This window comes from Papaver somniferum, chromosome 1, assembly GCF_003573695.1.
Source record: "Papaver somniferum cultivar HN1 chromosome 1, ASM357369v1, whole genome shotgun sequence".
NCBI classification, from domain to species: Eukaryota; Viridiplantae; Streptophyta; class Magnoliopsida; order Ranunculales; family Papaveraceae; genus Papaver; species Papaver somniferum.
In genome coordinates, this window is record NC_039358.1 from 143,658,484 (window position 1) to 143,681,856 (window position 23,373).

Sequence of the window (23,373 nt, forward strand, 5' to 3'; positions counted from 1 at the left end):
ATACAGTCATTTGAATGAGGGGTTGAGCTAACGGAATATATTAGAAGAGAATCGAAAATCATTGTAGGATAATAAATCAAACACCTAAAAGAACATAAGATAATTTGAGAAGATGGAGGGGTGGAAAAGAAACAGGGAATGCCGTAAAAGATAATTAGAGTAGTGAAAAAGAAGAACATGGTTTTGTATCTTCAAAAACACTCGGACTAAAAGAAATTTACCGTGCTTGCTATTTATCCACAGAGACCAACCCTCGCTTGGAAAAGCAAAACGAAAAGAAGTTCGTAATTGATTGGATAATCAGAACAGAAGTTCTATTGGAAAAAACCCTTGTTTGCAAAACCCTAAACAGTTAAAATCAGTAAAAAGTAACAAACCCCACCTCTATCAGTTTTCAGATCGTCATCTGAAATTTTTATATTTGCTCTTTGATTCTTTCTCGCATATCGTAGGAGAAAAAAATATACAAGGACACGCGTCGAGAGATCTAGGAATAAGTAGTTTAATTAGATACAATTGTTTGTAGGAAATAAGACCTTGTTAGCTCTTATCCTAACTAATCAGCCCTAATGGCATTATTGTAATTCGTGTACATCCCGACCCCTTTATAAGGGAAAGAGAGATATGTTCGAGGGGACCGATCTCCCTCCTCTTAACAAGAACTCCAATCCCTTTTAATGGAGTTTGTATGTAACACCGATTTTGTAACACCATCGATCATAGTGAAACACCGTGAACGTAGGCTTCATTAATGGCCGAATCATGTAAAAACTCGTGTGTTCATGTTTACTTTGTTGCACTTCATCTCTTCTTTGTTGAGTAGATCTTCATCTTAGGTGTTAGATTTCATTGGGTGTGGTTGTTAGATTTTTATCATCTACATTCTGGCGCCGACTAAGGAGACCGAGAGTCACCAATACGTAGTTTTTAATCCTGGAAGTAGTAGTTCCAGTGAAGCTACCGAGTGTTGATGTGTGAAGAGTAAATGTGGAACTCGGACTAAAAATAGTGATCCTCAGACAACAAACAGGCGACAAAACTAAGAGGAGAAGGACTTGAAGTTCTGTATGCGTAGACCAGAGGGGAACATGGAAAGAACTTCAACAAATTGGAAGAGGGAAAATCATCACCGAGAAACAGAGGACAAATCTACTTTCTTATCTTTTCGTATCTTGTTCAAACACTGAAATTTTGAAAGTTTCAAGTTTTAAGATTTTCAAAAAGCCTTCTACGAAACTGGGTTTTGCTCTTAAGCAAAAATGGGATTTTTTTTTTTGAAATCTAAGCACGATTTTAGTTCTGATTGGAGATTTACTGTTAAGAGCAACTGCAGTGGTGCGATCAAAACCAAAGATCAAAGATCAAAAAAAAGACCAAAATTTGGGTTTAGTCCGTGTTGTGACGCAACGGTACATGATTAAAATTTCGTCAGGCGGATTTTAAAAGTCCGCCCCAATTTTTTTCTGTAAAATTTCATCATGCGGACTTTAAAAGTCCGCCCCATTTTTTGTAAATTTCATCAGGCGGACTTTAAAAGTCCGCCCCATTAAAATTTCATCAGGCGGACTTTAAAAGTCCGCCCCATTCTTTATAACTTTCATCAGGCGGACTTTAAAAGTCCGCCTCATTCTTTTTTTTTTTTATTTAATTAAAATTTCATCGGGCGTAATTTAAATCTCCGCCCGTTAACAAGCGTACTTTAAATTTACGCCCAGCAACAAGCGTACTTTAAATTTACGCCCGACTATATTAGAATTTGGGATTTGATCGCGACCATATTTGGTCTGGAATTTGATCTTTGATTGGGATTTGATCTTTACTCCGTCCCACTGTGTTACGATCTCATCCCAAATTTTTGGTTATACTCCCCCACTGTGGATGCTCTAAAAAATCTAGTTTTAAAAACCCATTTAAGCTATTTTGAAAACGTTGAGTGACAAAATCGCTAGCCCATTTGGGAGTTTATCTGTTTGTTCATCTAAGGTTTTTCTATCTTGAATGATAAAATTTATTTTTGACTATTCACTCAATTGATTTGTTGCTGCAGCGATGATGGAGATGGTGTGATTACTAACAGTACGACTTCACCCTTGGAGAGTTGCATGAATACCAGAAAATAGTTTGAGACGATCTAACTTGTTATATAGCTCGGCATCAATTCCCATCTCGGGGCAATTCCAGACCAGTGTTGGTTCAGCTGCAACTTAGGGCATCATCGGACTCTGATCTTCAAGCGAGTGACCACGTAGATGAAATTTACAATCACTTTAATCGGGTCGTCTCAGTACGATATTGGAGGAGATCGTCATCGCAACCAAATATTATGATCAATCAAACTTTGGTCGGATTGTTTTACTCATGTCGGTTTATAGCATCAACCTTAGGTCTGGCCATAACTGGGTTCATCGGGGCAGCCTCAATCAATGATCATCTCCACCGAGTCTGTTCGTAGCATGAATCGAAATTACAACAACTCAGCTTTGTGTAATTCCATGTCGGAACAAATTGCAACACGATTCAATCTCAATTTTGCTCATCAATGGAAATTACAGCAACTCGGGGCAAGCTACATAGCCCAACAACAAATCGGGGCCAGCAACATCGTCTAGTTCCGTTCGTCCACAAACCCTAGCTCGGGCAATTCATTTTATCTCGGGAAAGATCAACCATATCGGACGAGACTGTAGTTTCATATCAACTCGGGTTGATCAATTCAGGAAGATTTAACTGGCTCGCCTCGGGAACTCAGTTCGGGAAAATTGAGTCTGTTCGTTCTAGGATAACACATCTCCATCGGGTTCTTCCTCTATAACAGGGAATATTCTTAATCCCTTATCTATGATTTTACAAGTTATGATTTCGAACGTTGAGTGCTGTTTAAATCCTCCTCATATAAGCCTGGTACAAGAGCGATCGGGCTAGTCAAATGCAAATTAGAATACTTTAGAAAGCATGAATAGTATTTGTTTCAGTATTCCCCATAGCTAGGAATTATGAGTCTTCAAGCTTAACTTAATGTCGGGTCATCATGAAACAACGTTGAATGAGAAATAAGGGAAAGGGTGATGTCTTTCTATATAGTTTGTCACCAGGAATGCGAAAGAGATCGTGCGAAGTTATTTCTCTGTAGTGATTTGTTCTAGAACATGCAAAAGCAGTCTAGGTTGTCTTTTTTGAATTAATATGAAGAAGGCTGCCTACCGGGTCAACTGTACAGCTAAGTTTAAAACCCATTTGGCTGTGTTATTTCAAATCCTTAATGGTTTATTGTCAATGCTGTTAGTTTGATTGGATAGTGGCTTGTACGAGTTAGCTGTTTTCTGTGTTTCACATCACTTACCCTCGTGTTTTGTTTTCTTATACTTCGTTTTTGTTTGGGTCACTAACCATTGCCCTTTACTTTGTCGTTACTTTTGGATCCAGAGCGATCGTTATGAGGTTGTTGCGGATTTAGTACTGACAAGCCTTCTTTTTTCAATTCCCATGGATGTACCCATGTCTTTTGCGACTCCCCTAGTTTCTGTGCAATGGGCTCTTCGGTTCGAATTCTTTGCCACTCCTAAGAACGTGGATTGGACAAGATACGAGCATCCCCTTCTTATTGAGGGAAGAGATAAAGGGAAATGGGTACTTCCGATAACTGTACATGCACCTCCACCACGAGTTCAGCCTGCTCATACAAGAGGTGAAAGTCCCGATTCTCTCGGACCCATATGGAGCCGTAACTGAAGGTGCAAAAATTCAATGCCGAGCATCACTGAGAAGCAAAACGGTGTTGGCAGCACAAGCTCGAGCCTGAGGCGTTGACGTACTCTCCAAGGAAGGGGTAGCTTTGCTTACGAAGACGAATCGATTCTGTCTGAACAAGCCACCACATGCCTCATCAGTACGGATTGTGTCGTAATATGTAACTAATGCTTCTCCTTAGCATGCACTACTGACAATGGAGAGAAAGACCAGTGGTGGTGGCGAAGTTCCGAGACAAGAGCATACCATTGTGATGTGGAAGTTAAACTCAAGGATAGATGAGGGTTGCGGCAGCATCAATTACATCTGACATAGGAGTAAGGATCGAAGCTGAAAGTGCAGGTCATGGCACCAGCCATTGGAATAAAAGAAAAAAGGATGATGGGAATAAAATCTCGTTAACTTGTGAACTGAACCTTCAGCGTTATCACCATTGAAGAGTGATGTTATGATCAATTACCTCGGACTAATCGTCTCAGACATGATCATCTCAGGAACACTCCATCTCTAGCTGGACACCACAACTCAACTTCAAAGCTATGACAGGAGAACCTACTAGAAGTCTAGAATTATGAAACTGAATGAAGCAGCTATGAAGTGGCGGATGTTAACCCCACGGATGATTACAAGTCGCATCAACATCAACTACTTCTTTAGCACAGAAGAAGCTCTAAAATCAAAACAAGGGGACTCTAACCACTCAGAAAATCTGCAAACTAGTACAACAGAATGGGAAAACTTCGGTCAACACACGATTCATATAGCTCGGACAAATCAGGCTATGCAACACCAACAATGAAGGTCAGCAAGCTTGTGGACCTTTGAGGGAATCAGACGAGATACGGCACTGACATGATGGCATGGGAGATTCGACGATACTTGGAGCAACGTGTGACCGAAATATCCCACTAGTTTGTGACGCTGAACAGACAAGGGGCAAACACCGCTCCGAAGATAATAACTTGAGACACAATGCGGCACCAACTACGTTTAGTACTCAGCTACTTCGAACCAGACACGCCACTGACCAATATATATTGGGCATTCGTCAATCTCAGAACCGGCTCATGACTACTTCACCATTTCGATAAATTGGGAGCAAGGCAGCTCGGGTCAACAAGCAACCACTCGGGCATACCTTTCATCGGATGAGAACAGATCATTTCCATCTTGGAATCGATTACCTCGCAGCAATAGCCAACTACGTGAAGATATCAACACGACTATTTGCCTATCGAAACCTTTGTATGTGAACACACCAAGCCTGACTACCAGTGAGACGATATCTCACCCTGTTGACAGTAATCTAATACGGATGCAATGTAGGACTCTGTCTATCCTAACACAAAGCGTATAGTCAGGGCGAAACTTGAAACAGACAAATCGGGACAAACGGTAGAGTGGAGGCATTCTTCTGGAGACAAATGATAACTCCAAGATCAAGGAAAGAACTCGCAAATTTTGGAAACCAAGCGAGACTGAAATTGAACATCTTCGGAACACAGTGTGTTGCATGAAACGTACAAGGGTAAGGCGATGGTATGACAAATGCCGCGATATACCATTCGTACTCGGGTCATCAAACAGAATGGCCCGAGATGGTCTAAGACTTCTGACTCCAACTTAGGCTACACGGGCTTTGGAAGATAATAACCTGGGGGATGCCTTGGGTTGTTAGCGTACTGTAACACACATGTCATTCGTACTCGGATCATCAAACGGAATGATCCGAGGTGATCTAAGAGCCCTGGACGAGCCAGGAGCTAACTTGTCATTTATTTATGTAAAACCACGAGGGGTAGGAAATATGACATGAGCGACTAATGGTCACTCGTACTCGGGGCAAAGCCAGTGAGGAAGTGCCGAGGTGACTTACACTCGAATGGTCATTCGTACTCGCGGCACGCCAGTGTGGAAGTGTCGAGGTGACTTACAGTCGACTGGCTATTCGATACTCGGGGCAGTGGCAATGTGCAAGTGCCGAGGTAGCCTAAGGGTTCTGGTGGTTGGAAGCCAGTTACTAAAGGCTGTTAAGATACGATTTCTTCTCAGCCAGGTAACCTACTTACACTTGACAGGTTACCCCCATCGCAAGTGGCCGTGTTCACTTTCCCGAGATGGTTGGTCGATAACCACTCGGGACCATCGGGCCTAGCAATTAGGAACGACTAATACACTTCCACTGAATCTAAAAGATAGTGATGAGATACCTCAATCGGGACATGGCATTGGGCCCGATGACCCTCCCTGTTGAGTGTGTTCCACAGATATGGAGTATTAACTAATGCCTACTTTGAAATGATTAGTATTGCAGAAAAACGAACATGCTAAGACTATGAACGGTCACGAATGGAGAGTAATACTATGAACGGTCATGCTAAGGTTACAATCCCTACAACGAGGGAGAAAAGTCGATTACGCAGCTTCAGAAGTTTGGTGATGAACATATAAATGCTTACGGTTGCATAAGAAAATTCGATCTTGCAGGGGCAACACAATGGCGATAGAGGACTTATCGGGTTATCAGCGTGTGAAACTTGAATAACATACATCAAAATTTGCAAGTCGTCAAATAACAGAAGCTGCTTTTAGGCTATACCGAGACATATCGTTCGGCTCAAGAATAATAGCTGCAAAAGGGAAGCTTTCTTACCCTTATGTTTTCAACTTTAGACTTTATACATTTTCTACTGCTATTTACCATTGAGACTCATGGGGAAACACAACAGATGCAATTAATGTTAGAAATTCGGAAAGACGTGTGAATGATAATGTGTATTTATTTGAAAACTTGTAAGCATTTACAGGAATGGTTGATGGAAATCCAAACTATGTCAGGACAACACGAACTGAGCTAAACATTGCATGGAGGCCACATACAGGGGCAAGGAAGCTATGCGACGAAAATTAACAGTCTTGGTTACGATTAAATGAAGGATCGAGAATTTTCAACAGCAAAGGCTACAGGTCGAGATCACAAACTAAATGAAGGAGGTAACGACATCACGGGGATCAAACTAAGGGTCGCAGCAACCGATCGTGCTGTATCAGCATCGCTAAAAGTCACAAACAAGTGTCATGCAGTCGCAAGGCAATACAGGAGCATAGCCTACAACTAGATTTTCACACCGTTGCAGAGTAAAGTGGAACAATGCGTCCGAGCATCTGGACTTGTCAGGTCGAAATAAGGAACCTATGGACTTCACTGTTAACAGCAAAACCAAAGTCTACCACCGAAACATGAGCTAAGTATCGCTTATCTCCAAGGCCGCAGCCCTCGGGCATTGCAGGAGCTTAAGTATTTTGTGCACATATCTGGATGCACATCTTTGGGCGAGAAAAAAGACATGGAAACTAAGGAAGAGAGTTAGTTTGGGCACAGGGGCACAATTGTTGCCTCGAGACTCCGCAAACGAATAGGGGCAAGTACGCGTACTAGGATGAAGCAGATTGTATTCCTTTGCACAGTCCCTTCAACAACAATCATATAACTACAAGACTGACGCAAGAAAAACGCTTTGGAGTGGCACGAGAACACCCTCATCGTTTGAAGCAAGCCGAGGATGCTAAGACTGTCGGCCGACTACCAAGAAATCTAGGTACCATCTACCATGAGAAATTGTCTTATCATGTATTTCACTTGTTGATTCATTCGCAAAACCATAGCGACCACAGTAAACAGATGCCCGACATCGATGATTACCAAGGGAGATGGATCTCGGGGCAAATGTAGTGATCCACAATTGTTAGCGGAGACCGGCCAGTACGATCCTACGGTAGTGGAATTACAAGGAATATCACGGCACGACAACAACAGTCAGCAATCTTTGAACCAAGAATTGCTTTGAAACTTGGCACAAGAATAGGGGAAAGTATGCATACTGCAGACACAGTTTGTATTCTTCTGCTCAGTTCCTTCAGCAACAATGAAAAACTCACTGCAAAGTACATCTGATGCACCATTCAGCCAACATTATCAACTTACCCAAACAAAAAGCATTCACCACCGGACTCGTATCAGAAAAGGAAGCCCGATAAAACCAAAAAGAGCAGATCAACAACAGAATATCCCAACAAGAATGCAACATTGAAACGATAGTCAGCAGCACCGAGAGAGCTTATCACCAAAGTTAGACACAGTTGAATCATGAACCATCCGTATTCAGCTGTTTCGAATTCAACCCATTAAGACACTCCAGACACCAACACCATCTTGAGCAAGTGTTAAAACAGTTGTCACGAAGAGAACTGCTACCATCCAAGAATTTCAACTCCAGATGCAAGCTTAAGCCGAGCCAGAAGTACACCCAAGAATTTCAGATCAACCAAAGTGGATAATTCCTACAAGATGAAACTTCACTCCGAGCCGATTATCTATAACAACACGATTTGAACTCGTCCACAATATCGAGAAAATCCAGAGCCGATTAAAGAGGAAGTAAGCACGCGACGTCGAGTACATTCGAAACCTACGAACCAATCGGGAAGCACAACAAGATCGGAACCAAGGACAATGATATGCCTAGTCGGGAGGCATTCTACTCAGAAGCCCAGATCCAGACAGCTCGCAGCCCAACAGAAAGCCCAAGTCGCCACAATTTGAGAGTCGGGTAACAATCAGTTTGACTTTGAATAATGCACAGATAATCATCATCAATCCAAGACCCGAAATGAAGGTACCGAATGCAAGACATCAACAACAACGCGTAGTATTTTCTTAAGGATTTGCTCTTCGAACAAACCTCAAGAAAAGGGGCATAAATGTAGGAGAAGAAAATATACAAGGACACGTGTCGAGAGATCTAGGAAGAAGTAGCTTAATTAGATACAATTGTTTGTAGGAAATAAGACCTTGCTAGCTCTTATCCTAACTAGTCAACCCTAAGGGCATTATTGTAACTCGTGTACATCCCCACTCCTTTATAAGGTAAAGAGAGATATGTTTGAGGGGACCGATCTCCCTCCTCCCACAACCTAGAGCTTAACAAGAACTCCAATCCCTTTTAATGGAGTTTGTATGTAACACCGATTTTGTAACACCATCGATCATAGTGAAACAACGTGGACGTAGGCTTCATTAATGGCCGAACCACGTAAAAACTCTTGTGTTCATGTTTACATTGATGCACTTCATCTCTTCTTTGTTGAGTAGATCTTCATCTTAGGTGTTAGATTTCATTGGGTGTGGTTGTTATATTTTTAGCATCTACACATATTTATGCACATCCATGTATTATTACCTGCGATATCAACAACGAAGAGAAAGAAGTCAATGGCAATAACAACTTGATGATTAGGGTTTACAAAGAAAAAGAATCATGGAGATGCGGCAAAAAATAAAGAAAAGATAATTATAGAACAAAAAAGATAGAGTCGCAAGTATATCAAAAAAAGACCGAAGTGGGGGAAAAATAACCAAAATTGGTGGTGTGAAAAACAAATGATTTGTATTGGTCTAAAATACCGCAGGTGGGGTCAGAAGCTCTAGGAAGAGAGCTTTATTCAGCTTTTAACCACAACAAAGAAAATTCATCTGAAATCATATTATTAATATATCTTATGGGTTTTGTTATCTTGTGCACCCATGCACAAGATAAGAATAAATGCTTAGAATCGGAGAAAGTAAACAATCAACAACATCAACAATGTCAATATAAGTGGATTCTTTCTCCAATGCTAATCATTGGCTCTTTACTTTATGCATGGGTATACAAGATAACAAAAACCCAACTAGAAAATACAATCTTAAGTTGAAATAATGATGTTCCAATCACCATAAACATCAACATTTGGTTCGCGTTCGACACTCAAAACTAATCATTGTAAAATTTAATAATGCACAACTAGAAAACAGAAACAGTAAACTAAGGTAATTGACAAAGATAAACGATGAGAACTCTAGATTGAAGCAATAAGAACGAAGATAAGGAATTTCTAGGATAAACCTAACTCACTTGTATAATCAATAGATTATAATCGGATGAAAATATAATAAAAGTCTGTTTATTCCAAGAGACTTAATAGTCTATTTATACTAGAACGAGAGAAACCTAATTAAGGAAACCCTAACCTAAAGACATAAACTACCAAAATTAACAATAACTTGCAAATCACTCATAAACTTAAGAACGTTTTAGATATAGTTTATGCTCCTGTATCAACCACCCCAGGTTGAAAAATTCTCAGCTCCGATGAGAAGTGTTATGAATTCTGCTTATGTTTGAATGTCTCTTCGTCCTTGCCGCGATCGAACACAAAACTCTTATCATTATAAAACACCTTAGCTTGTTTTCCTTCTTGAAATCCTTTGTGCTTTAGGTTAACGTTTGCTGTCCTTATGTCCTTCCCAAAAACATTATTTCTGTAGGAATTCTCAACACAAACTGTGTCCAGTTTGTCAGCCACGCTACCCAACCATTCCTCCACATTTGTCACCACTTGAATGAATTTTGAATGTACTACACAACTAGGTGTAAAATCAATATCACCTTCTACGCCTAAGACCGAATTCGCATGACAAAGATTAAGTGGAACGCAATGCATCTCTGTGTAAGTATCAAAATAGCTCGACTTACACGAAACTTCATTGTCCGGATATGTATCGTATATTGGAGGTGAACTCCAACCCACATGGACTTGATATCCGTCATTCTCATTAATTGAAAACAGAGTTGTGTCATCATTGACGTGCCCATGAAACAAGTTTTTGAACTTCTCATGTGCATCATCTTCAAAATCCTCTGTCCGTAGCTCTGTAGGTGCAAGTTCTTGGACACATTGCAACAGTTCGGCAACTTATGGTGGTTGTTCATTGCAGCCTTGTTGTCCTTCTGTTCCGGGTTTACACAACGTACAACTCACACCTGATTCCTCGTCTTCATGCTGAAAATCTCTACATGTTAACAGATTTGTTGACTGCAACTTTACATCCTTCCCTCCTTGTACTTCCTCTTCCTTCATAGGATGTAGAGTCATCTTCTTTCCATTATACATAATGGTATAAGTATTAGCTTCAGTCAAGTGTGTCATCTTTTTGTCGAATAACCAAGGTATGCCTAATAGTATATGACATGCATCCATAGGTGCTACATCACACCATAGTTCATCTTCAAAGTTGCCGATAGAAAACTTCACCAAGCACCTTCTCGTAATTGGTACTACGTTTCCCTTTTTGAACCAAGCAACTTTATATGGATGAGGGTGCTCCTTAGTTAACAAACTCAACTTGTCTACTGTTTCTTGAGACACTATGTTCTCACAACTGCCGCCATCTAAAATTAATTTGCAAACCTTACCTCCACAGAATACTTTTGTGAGAAAAATATTCTTTCGTCGCCAGTCTTCCTCCTCGGCAGCAATATTAGGACATGTAAGAAATCTGCAGACAACTAGACTTTCTCCCCTGACTGGCAGCAGATCTTCCTCTTCCTTATCAGATTCGTCATATTTCGGCTTCCCTAGTGTGACTCCATCACCATCGACTTCAATGAATGTAACCTATTTTTGTGCACAGTTGTACGACATGTGACCGTCCTCACCACAATTATAACACTTCATAGTTGAATGATTATTGACCTTGTTTACTCCATTTGTAGTCTGAGCAGTTATTGTCGATGTACTGACAGCTTCTTGGACCTTATTTCTCCAAGCAGAAGCCTTATTCCAATCAGATGTGATTCCTGTTTGAGCAAGAGAATTTCGGTTCTTCCACCGACGATTCACCCTCTCCTCTGCTTTTAATGCACATTGAAAAACGTCTTCTAGGTTGTTAACTCTTAGCAAACCAAACTCTTCTCGAATGGTTGCGTTTAAACCCATAATATATCTTGCTGCGAGTTGCTCAGGTGTTTCATTCAAGCCAACTCTTAAAGAAAGATTATAAAACTTTGTTGTATACTCCTCAACATTTAGATCACGTTGACGAAAGTTATAAAACTTTTCATACAGCGTTACCGAATAATCAGGTGGAAGAAATTGCTTCCGCAACTTCTGTTTCATGTGATCCCACGACCCGATCTTCTCTTTGCCTTGCCTTGTACGCTGTTCTTCCAGCTTTTTCCACCACTGCAAAGCTATTCCCTTCAGATTCAACTTCACAAACAACACCTTACGAACTTCAGCCATAGGCTTCCATTTGAAGTAGTTCTCTATGCTAGTTTCTCAATCTAGGAAATCTTCCGCATGCATCCTTCCATACATATCACTCACTTCAACCTTCACGCCACCAGAATTCAAATCCAGGGCCTTAACCAACCTATCCTCCAATCTGTCATGATGTGGACCATGAACAACACGATCATGAAAAGTATTTTCATCTTCGTCGCGTTCATCTTCTTCAGATAAACCTTCCGGTGAATCCAAAGGGTTGCATCGGCCCTCTGGTATCTCCATACGGGCTTCAGCACGTTCTCGTCGCTCTAGGGTTTGCAACCGCAGCGACATGCCTTCTATCAAGGTTCTAAACTCGTTAAAATCATTATTTCCACCTCCACCTCTAACTCTAAGCCTTCCTGCCATAGTAGTTAGCTAGGGTTTGGGTTTGTTTTGTTCTAGCGCCAATTAATTCATAGCTAGAAAACAGAAACAATAAACTAAAGTAATTGACAAAGATAAACGATGAGAACTCTAGATTGAAGCAATAAGAACGAAGATAAGGAGTTTCTAGGATAAACCTAACTCACTTGTATAATCAATAAATTATAATCGTATGAAAATATAATAAAAGTCTGTTTATTCTAAGAGACTTAATAGTCTATTTATACTAGAATGAGAGAAACCTAATTAAGGAAACCCTAACCCAAATACATAAACTACCAAAATTAACAATAACTTGCAAATCACTCCTAAACTTAAGAACATTCTAGATATAGTTTATGCTCCTGCATCATTCAAAATAATGAATAGAGATGTAAAATACAGTCACAAGCTTGCAGGACTAAAACCCAACTGCTTGTCAACTGAAACTTCAAGCATTGTAGATTACAAAATAAGGAAACCTAACATCTTAAGTAATCCAATGAATTTCATGTCAATTAAAGCTGCGCACAATTATTCCTTGCAAATAAAACATATTATGGGATCTGCCAATCAAACAGATTGCAAAAACAGAAACATTCACTCTCGGAGCGAAAGATCAACCACCATTTGACACACATGCAATACTCTTTAAGCTGATTTTAGGAACAATAGATCATAATTCTACTCCTAATTCAATTTCTAGCTAGAACATATCAATTAAGTTGTCCATGGCAAACAAACATATTAGGGTAAACCTAATTAAAAAGGGGCAAACCCTCATTGTGATTGCATTTTTTGTGTTCTTGTTATTATATGACATGTTTATCATATAATAACAAAAACACAAAATATGCAATCACAATGAGGTATCTTAATCAGCATCTAGCACGCATCCAGAAACTCAATTTGTGCCTTGCATTAGAAGAGAAAAGGCTAACTAATCTTTAGCCATTCCAAGCTAAACCCTAGATTATTCCAAATCGTCAATCACTAGACTTCGATCTTTTACAAAATCTATAAACCCAAGAACCTCAAAACCACTAAAGAAAACACAACTTCTTCAGCCATTTCATGCCCATTACTCTACAAAAGATCATTTCACTACCCAAATCAACTGAAAACATAATAAGTATAAACGAATATACATCAAAAAATATGCTTACAAGATAAAGATCTGGGGTACCAGATCGAGATACAAAGTGTTTGATGAGTAGATTAAGATTTTTCTTTGTTAATTACTTACCGCCTTTCAGCGACCTGGTTTAAGGTTTTTCGATCCGGCTTTTTTTTCTCTCTCTCCCCTCCCTCTTTGGCTCGATAATGAGAAAAAACAGAGAATGTAAGGGTTTTGTAGGGTTTGTGAGATGACCTAAAATCATCTAACGGCTATTACTGAATAGGGAGAACCAGACCGTTGATTTACGGACTTGTGTATTATCCTGTTAACATCCGTTAATAGTACCCGTAAAATCCATTTCATGCTAGAGCTGGCAAACAAGTCAAAAACCCGCGGGTTTGCCCGGCTCGACCCGTAAAACTCTAAAGTTTAAGTAACTCCCAACTTCAAAAACTCGATCTAATTATCTTCAACCTCTAGGGAGCACTAGTAACACCCTGTGAAATAAAGATGGAGGTGGTGAGGAGGCGCAGAGAAAGGGAAGAGACATTGGAGAAGAAAGAGAAGAGGAAGAAGAAATAACTTATTACTGTAGACGAGTTACGGGTTGTACCCGCGATTTTACGGGTCGGGACGGATTAGCCCGTTTTTCCACCAGCCAGCATTCCTCCAACCCTAACTCGGCTTGTTTAGACACCCAACCAAGTCGGACGCGGGTTTTTACGGGTCGGGTCGGGCGAACCCGCGGGTTTTTGGCTTTTTTGACAGCTCTAGCATGAAATGGATTTTACGATTACTATTAACAGGATAATATACAAGTCCGTAAATCAACGGTCTGGTTCTCCCTATTCAGTAATAACCGTTAGATGCTTTTAGGTCATCTCACAAACCCTACAAAACCCTTATATTCACTGTTTTTTCTTATCGAGCCAAAGAGGGAGGGGAGAGATGGAGAGAAAAGCCGGCTCCAAAAACCCTAAACCAGGTCGTTGAAAGGTGGTAAGTAATTAACATAGAAAAACCCTAATCTATTCATCAAACATTCTGTATCTCGGTCTGGTACCCCAAATATTTATCTTGTAAGCATATTTTTTGATGTATATTCGTTTCTACTTGTTATGTTTTCAGTTGATTTGGGTAGTGAAATGATCTTTTTATAGAGTAATGGGCATGAAATGGTTTGAGAAGTTGCGTTTTCTATAGTGGTTTTTGGGTTTATAGAGTTTGTGAAAGATCGAAGTCTAGTGATTGACGATTTGGATGAATCTAGGGTTTAGCTTGGAATGACTAAAGATTTCACTTAGAATCTAGTTAGACGAAATTGTATAAGTCAATTGTTGGGTCAGCTTTGAACTTTCATTTGAGGTTTACATAGTTTTATACCTGATTCATGTTCGATCCAACTCTATTATTTTCTTAGACAACTGTTCTAACTCTTGCTTGACTGATATTAAGTAGCTTGAAATTATGAAGACAAGTGAAATAATGGTGCTCTGCAATCTTAATAGAAAAATATTGTTGTTGATAGTGGTTTTTAGTTCAGGGCTAAATTTGTAAAACCTTGCATTTAATGTGTCGTCATTCTGCAAAGAAACGGAGCCATGTAAAAGTGATGAGTGCTCAACCTCTTTTTTTTTATCAGAGATGAGTGCTCAACCTCTCCACTGGCGCATTTGTTGAGCAATTCAATATATTCTCATGAAATTTATCCAGAATGGTGCATGTAGCAACAATCCCAGATATTCTGTAAATTTCGACACCCTACCTGTATTGTCCAATTAATACAAGCTTCTTTGAATGCTTTCTGTGCTATGTTCCCCGGCTGAACCCTTAATATTGGTATGGCATGACAATTTGTGTTCACTCGCAGTAGAGTAGCATGAATTTCCCAAAGTATCAAGGTCTCTGTGCTATGTGGGAGACATATTTATCTATTAAAATAGACTTTTCTGTGGGAGACAAACTTGTTTATCAAGTCTTCGACTTTGGGTCGTAACAACTCTTGGTTGTGGGTGAGATCACTAAGGGAATCAAGTGCGTAGAGTCCTTCTGGGATTCAGAGGCGTAAGGAACGCGACTATACCTTAATCAATGTGAGAATGGTTAGGGATCAACTACATTCTAGTCCGAAGTTAACTTGTAGTAGGCTAGTGTCTGTAGCGGCTTAATACAGTGTGATGTTCAAATCTGGACTAGGTCCTGGGGTTTTTCTGCATTTGCGGTTTCCTCGTTAACAAAACTTCTGGTTTCTGTTATTTCTTTTCCGCATTAAATTTTCTGTATAATTGAAATATCACAGGTTTTGCGTAGTTCAATCAATTGGTAAATCCAACCTTTGGTTGTTGATTGAAATTGAATGACGCTTGGATATTAGTCTTTGTACCATCCAAGTTATTTCTCATATTGATCCGGCTCACAAATATATATTTGTTCGATTGCAAATTGATTTGAGAAATTGAGATATAACTCTTGGATAATTTTCCGTGATTGAGTCTGACTGTCTAGTTGATTCTCTTGGAAGTATTGGAGTTAGTCCATACAATTGGGTGTAGTTGTTAGACTCCCGCTTTTTCAATTGGTATCAAATTAGGCAAACACGTTTAAGACCTCACAAGTCTGTGTTTGTATCAATCTGACTCTATGGATAGTAAAGTCTCTATAAACGCTTCACCAGAATTAGATTTACTCAACTCCGAGTGTGTTATATAAACCATCGATGAGGTTGAGTGCTTTGATATTGAAAAAATCATCAAAAATCCTTGTCGAGAAAAACGACGATTGATAAGGAAAACTGATGTTCTTCATTGCGAAACTTATATCAAAAACTCTGATCTTCGAGAATGTTCTGAAGAGCTACTTATTCTTCAGAAGAAATTGGATGAACAAATCCGGATCAATTCTAATTTTGTTGCAGTATTGCAAATTATAAGGATTTGAAGTATGTCAAAGTTGCTTCAATGGATATGAAAAACTTCTTCCACGAAGAATTGTCAAAAGTCAGGAGATAAGCGAGGCTTGGCTTTGTGAAACCTGATGCGACTCAGAACCTCTCATATGAGTTTAAAGATGTTGGTATATGTATTTGTGGTTCTCATAATCATTTTCAACATACATGTACATATCTCAAGAAAAGTTTAAAGGTTGCTAGTGATCTTTACAAGAAAGCTAGACAATTGTTTTCTTTTCTCAAAAAGTGGAAAAGTCTAACAAGAAAACCCAATCGTGTTAGTAGTGTTAGTATGGGAGCTTTTGCTCTAAAATAAACATCACCCTTTCAATGGTTCCTAATAAGTGCATGATTCATATGATTTTAGTGTCCATTCCATGCTTGTTTTAGCTATTATTCTTGCATATTTTCGTATTATTACTCTTGTTTTCTATTGTTTGCCTCTAATAGGTGAATCATCCACAAAGGAGATATAAAGTGCTGAAAAGAGCTAGGAAGATAAGTATACCAAGTATCCAAGTGCCAAAATCCAAGAGAAGTGGAAGAAAGGTGACGAAAAGGAGCAAAACGCTCAAAATCAAGAGAAGGGCCAAAGACCGATATTAACTCATTCAAATTATGGATTTCTCATCATCATATTGAATATAATCGAAAGATAAAAAGAATACAAAAAGAATGAGGTCATTCCGAGTTCGGATGAAGAAGTTGTGGCCAAAACAGTTTTTATCGAATACCGAAGACAGTGCAGTCCGCGAATTAGGTTCGCAGACTTAATTCCGAAAATTTCTGCTGGAATTTGAAGTTCTTGGACTGAGTTTTCGAAATTAGCAAGTGGAAAACGTGTATTAATAACTTGCAAATCCTAAGGTCACGTTTGGGAGTCTTTATGTCGTATTTTTGGGTCGAGTTCTTGAACCAAACTAAATACTTGATGGCCAAGCAATGTAAACCTATAAAAATAGGTATTAGGACTTTCACATATCATTAATCTCATATTATACTTTGGTTCTTCATTAATATTTTAGGGTTTACCCCTTTAGGGGGGAACCGGATAATTGTGTAATCATGAGAAACTAAATCTTTGTTGATTAAGGATGAATTCAATGTTCTAAGCGAGAAGCTTTATTAATAATACAAATCTATTGAGAGTTTTTATCATCATCGTTTGTCTTTACCATAACTAGGGTTTATGAGTGATTCTTATATTGATTTGGGAGGCCTACTAGATCAGTATATTGATTGTTCTATTGCTAGTAGAAGTTATGAGATAAGTAATCGTCGATTAACTCTCTACACAAGAAGAAATCGCGAGACCTTACAGAGGGATTCTGTGGAGCAATCGTGAATGAAGACAACACCAGCAAGTAACCTTGATCTAAGAGTTTAACTACTGGGATCAACCTAAATTCACAAAGCTTAAAGCGTTCGATTGGATTACACCTTGAGTGATCTACTACTTGGTGGTTCGTTGAATAGAATCTGGTAGGCGAGAACTTCCGTATCCAGTGATATAAGGAGTTTTGGGGATAACACTGATCTAGTTATTATTCTATGGTTGGTGATGAATGGTTCTTATGAATGATAGATAAGTATTATAATCCTGTTAACGCTTGGTAAGGGCGAAGGATTCCTTGATCATCTCTTTTCTTTATTGTCTTTATCTTTATCTCACAACCAATCCCCCATTATTATTTACTTTATTTTGATGATCAAATAACCTATCAATCACACAACTCTCTGTGGGAACGATCTCTTACTACCGTTATATTACCAGTTAATTAGTGGGAAATATATTTATCAATTTGTTGAGCCTACGACAACCCATACAAATTTTGGCGCCGCTGCCAGCGAGCAGTCGCTAATTGATTTGTTATTTGTTTAGCTTTTTTTTTTTATTTTTGTTTTTGTTTTCTCTTTTGTTCTTGTGAGTCGTCATGTTTCCTTACGGAAATAACATGTACGGAGCACAAGATTACACATACAACAGTGGTAATCAATATGGTTTTCAATCTCATTCATAAGAGATGAAGATTGGGAATGAAACCAAATTGATTAAAGTCGTGGAAGACCCAATTGAGCTAGATAACAATATTTTGATAGAGGACCACGATATACTTGAGGTAAATAATTCACTGTTAAATACAAATGAGGATCCGAAACAAGGTTTGTCTAATCCTTTGCTTAATTCCATATCTATTGATCCTTTATATCCAATTGGAGTAGATTCTAATAGAGGTGTTAACCCAACTTTTAAGAAAATACCTCACTTAGGATTTGAGTTGTATGCTTCCAAAGTTTTAACGGTGTTTATAGGTGAAAACTATTTCTGCCCGGTTTTGGTAATTTGGGGTATGTGGATGAGAAATGAATCTAAACCCTAATCAAATGCACCGCACGGGAGTGCTTTTGATTCGAGAAATCAATTTGTATAATTCTGGCCTAAACCAAGAAATAGCCGTTCCAGACTTGCTTCGGTCACAAAGTGAAGGAGATGGGGTTGATCTTAGGGAGGGAAGCGAAGAAGGTGTTGATATTGTGAAGGTGTTGGTTGTGTATGACTTGTATCAGAAAGCTGAACTGGCTTGCAGAATGTAAGCTATCAGTTCTGGTGTTGGAATACGTTGTATCCACACTTGATTTCTGTTTCGCCTCTTGTTTTTGGAAATAGGGAGGAGAACCTATTTATACAAGTCATTGAGCCTAACCCACGTCTCTCATGGGAAGTGGAGGAAGTGTAGTGATGGAGTAGTGGAGTTGTGTGTTAGTTTCACACGACCAGTCTTGCCCATTTCTCCCATCATCAGTAACCGTCCATGTCATCTTGACACGTTCTTGTGATGGCGCGTTGCACGCTGCACGCTGTAAACAGCCAGACCAATACCCAGTATGTATCCCCCAGTTTGTGACATGCTTGATGTCTCGAATCTGTTGATATGGGACCCATAGAAAGTAGCATACGGTGCTAGGTTAATAACTAAGTTATTTGGAAAACTGATATTTATGAAATATCGTGTGTATTCTAAGCAGGCAATGCATCGAATGTATGAAGCATGTATGAAGCATCGCTGTTTTAAGGCTTAACGGAGTAAGTCACGAATTTAAGCGTCTAAAATAGCATCACGTCCAGCCATCTTCGAGTGATCGTTTGGAGGTTATACAGGCAAGCCCTGATTTGGCCGATCACCCCATGTGGAAGAGTGGTGGACGATGATCGTGGTGATGCCTCACTGGTGCCTAACTCCTGTCTTAGGATGTCCGTCCAAGCTGGCGAAGTTGGACGGACGAGATGACTTGCGACCCACATCTGCGACCGTCAGATTAGGGTTTAGGAGGTGCGCAAGTACCTTCTTTCAACTTGGTCGAATCCATGCATGGGAGATGTTTTTGGCAAGACCGATCGGGCATGCGTGTAGACGGATTTTCGGTGTACACGTCCGTACCTCACTGTCCCATGGAGATGTGATCTAAGCTACTCGATTTTTCCGGCAAAGTTGAGTGGTCGAGATCGGTTTGAAATTGGAACCGCGCGACCATGCCTAGTTTGGGCGCACGAATCGAGGCATCTAGCCATGGTCATCCTTGGACGATTGGTCACGCATGTAGACGGGCCCAAAGCGATTGTGTTGACATGCTTGGGACCCTTTGAGTCTACTTCTACACCCTCAATCTATGCCTGCGAATATGGATGGTCGCGACTGATTTGCGACACATGCGATATGCCGCAAACCCTAATTAGGGTTTAATGTCCACGCTACTTTGGCTGGACGAATTGGCAAGATACGCTCCTCTTTTGGGGAGGTCGACCATGTGGGGCCCACATTGGGCCGGTGGTGAACATGCAAGTACCTGCCTGATGGCTATGGTTCTGATCTAAGCCATCCAAACATGCTGGTGAGGTTGGATGGTCGTGATCAATTTAATACCTTTAGTGGAATTTCCTGCGAACCTTAAAGCATCACGTCGGCCGAACTTTGGGCGAGCGTTTGCTTCTCCCTGGCTAGGTCGTGAGGTGGTCGATTATGCAGGCGTGAAGCGGGCCCGCCGGTGTGCAGGACAACGCTTGTCCAACCGGCCATGGGACGATCTATGCCGTCCAACCATGCCGGTGAAGTTGGACGGCCGCGATCTGTTTGAGACCGACATTGGAAGTCTTGTGCGTACATGTTTTCCTAGTTGCTCCATACCAGCCCAACCATCCTACTCTAGGCTGGTGTTTGGTGGTTGTTTGGGAGGCGTGGTATGTATTCGACCGACCAGGGCATAAACGGGCCCGCTGGTGGTCATTAAGATGGTAGCCCGCTCCTGCTGAGGATCGTCTAGGCTGGTTAAATCATGCGGCCAACTTGCGTGGTTGTGATTGTTTCTGAGACTGTCAGTCCATATTCAAATATGCTCAATCGGGCTAGTATAACACACCGAGAGATGTATGCTCAATCGGGCTAGTATAACACACCGATAGAGGTGGGCTCAATCGGGCTAGTATAACACACCGAGAGATGTGGCCTGTACGGGTATTTCGTGCATGCCTCACTATTAACACTTGGAGATTCGTGTTACCCTGTTGAGAGTAACACTCAGTCGTCATGTCACACTAATAATGAGAGTTCTGCGGGAACAACACAGGAAATACAAGGCTAGTCATGCATTAATTAATAATGTTGTAAATTCACATGGTATATGGGATTGTTGCTACATGCTCCAACCTGGATGACTTTTGTGTATTTAATTCACAGAATACTGGGATTGTTGCCACATGCTCCATTCTAGGTGAATTAGTAAAGTGAAGAAGTATTCATTACTTATCAGTGGCTTTATCCTTTGCAGGATGTCAGCGCATAAATTTGGTTATACAATTTTAGCCCTGAACTAAAATCCACCATCAACATTAAGTCCCCTGCCTAGCACATAATGGTTGCATCATTGTGGGGTAGGCATGAGATGGTGACATATACAGATAAAACTTATGAGACAAAGTTAGATGTTACCAGGAGAGACGGGTCGTCCTGTCCTTGGAGCATGTCACGTTCAAGAGGCGTCCAGGCGAGCGTTCCCCTAACATGATGTCGGTCTTGCCTGCTTCGATCGACCTTGCGATGCCTGCTTCGGTCGAGAGATGGCAGGCCCGGAAGGTGTATAGAAATGAAGCACAATAAAATGGTGGCCTACAGTAATACCGCAAGTGCACGGTCGTCAGTTGTAGCTCGTGCAAGTACGGGTCGATCCACAGAGATCGGGTGTGTTTCGGAAGTGTTTTAGCTAATTGGGTTCCTAGATTTGCTTTGGGCTTAGAAGCCCTTTGGAAGTGTTGGGCTTAATGTACTATTGGGTTTGAATGCCCTTTGAATGGATTGGGCTTAGTGGGTTTGTAAACATAAAATGAACTGAGCTTGGGCTCAGTTATCTTTAAAGTGCAAATGGGCTGTGGTTCTAGAAACTGGTCTGAGCTTTGGGCTCAACAGTTCAACTAGGAGTTGGGCTTAACAGTTCACTTGTGAGTTGGGATTAACAGTCCACTTGTGAGTTGGGCTTAAGACCTTGGACTCAGTTGGCCTTGGAAGGCAGCAGCAGCTGCAGAAAGGCAGCAGCAGCAGAAATGGATTGGCAGCAGCAGTAGAAATGGATTGGCAGCAGCAGTGCAAGAGCCACAAAACTGGATTGGCAGCAGCAGCTGCAAAGGCTCAGATGCAGGAGGCAACAGCAGCTACAGCAGAAGAAGCTGCAGCAGCAACAGAAGTGGTGCAGCAGAATGGAGCTGCAGCAGGAGAAGAAGTGGCAGCAGCTTGGCAGAGGCAAAAATAAGGGACAAATCAAATTGAACCAAGGCCTAAGGCCAAGGGCAGGGTGGTGATGAAAATAGCAAATGAAAGAAAGAAAACAATAAACAATGGAATGAGTCTAAATATGAAAAAGAACAAAATAAGAACAAAACAGTGAGGACAAGAGGATGAACTCAGCTGATCATGCCAATTCTTCCCTAAAGCAGGTAAAGGTAAAGGTTCAAGCCTGCCTTTTACCTAGGGTGTTTCACCAATGGACAGTTGAATCACAACTAAAGTGTCAATCCTAAGCACTAAATGTCTGACTAAAGCACAATTAGTCAGAGAATTTGACAATATCAACTAGGTATGAGTTGTGGTAATATCACATAGTTTTATCCTAACTACAAAGCATACATGATATGCACTGTGAGAGTAAAATGTGGTTTACCTTGATTCAATTCTATCCTAGAACATTTCACACATCTAAGAATGACATGAACAACATGAGAACATTTACAAGACAAAACAGAATATGCACATTAACAGAGAATATACACAGAACACATTGAAAAATAGTAGCAGAACATGCACATTAACTATAACTAACAGGAGCATTAACACATTAAAGATTGAAATTAAAATCAAACTAACAATATTGAGCTAACTAAACATCAAACTATGAAACATCCAGACATTAACACTAACAGTGAACAAGGAGAAAAATATGCAAATGGTTAAAATTGAAAGTGAAATTAAAATCAAACCTAACCCAATTAGGGGGAAACTTGGCTAGTCCAAGAACAAGTTTTACATCTCTACACATCAGTTCCTATTTATAGTTTACAACAAAAAATACAAACCCTAATTCGAAACCCTAAAATTTTGGGGAAAATCAAATTCTCTCACCAATTTTCTGAATTAAGCTCGACCCATGCCCTGTTGATGTTCCTCTGATGCTCTTCCTGCTCCTATTGTCCCCTAATTTCTAGCTATTTTACTCACCCCAAAACCTAGGGTTTCAGAGGTTGTGAGATGAAGAAAATAGCTAGGCTAGGGTGTTGTCGGGTGTGGGAGATGGTAGTGGCAGTGATGGAACTGGTGGTGGTGGCAGAACTGTGGAGGTGATGGTGTTGGCGGCATGGCAGAGAGGGGAGGTGGTGTTGCAGAGCTCTGCAATTTTTTGGGAAGAAGGGGAAGAAGAGCTCGATGGGATTAGGATTAGGGGTTGTTTGGTTGGGAATAGGGTATGTGTTGCTATGGTGTGAGGCGGAGACCTCAAGTTTAGA

At 40.4% G+C, this 23,373-nt stretch overlaps 1 long non-coding RNA gene across 1 annotated transcript; it reads left to right on the forward strand.

The window, feature by feature from the left end:
* Positions 1-1,943: 1,943 nt before the first annotated feature.
* LOC113303155 lies at positions 1,944-8,646 on the forward strand. The gene is made up of 2 exons (XR_003337323.1): positions 1,944-5,803; positions 6,054-8,646. It is a non-coding gene; the product is annotated as an uncharacterized LOC113303155 (long non-coding RNA).
* The last annotated feature ends 14,727 nt before the right edge of the window (positions 8,647-23,373 follow it).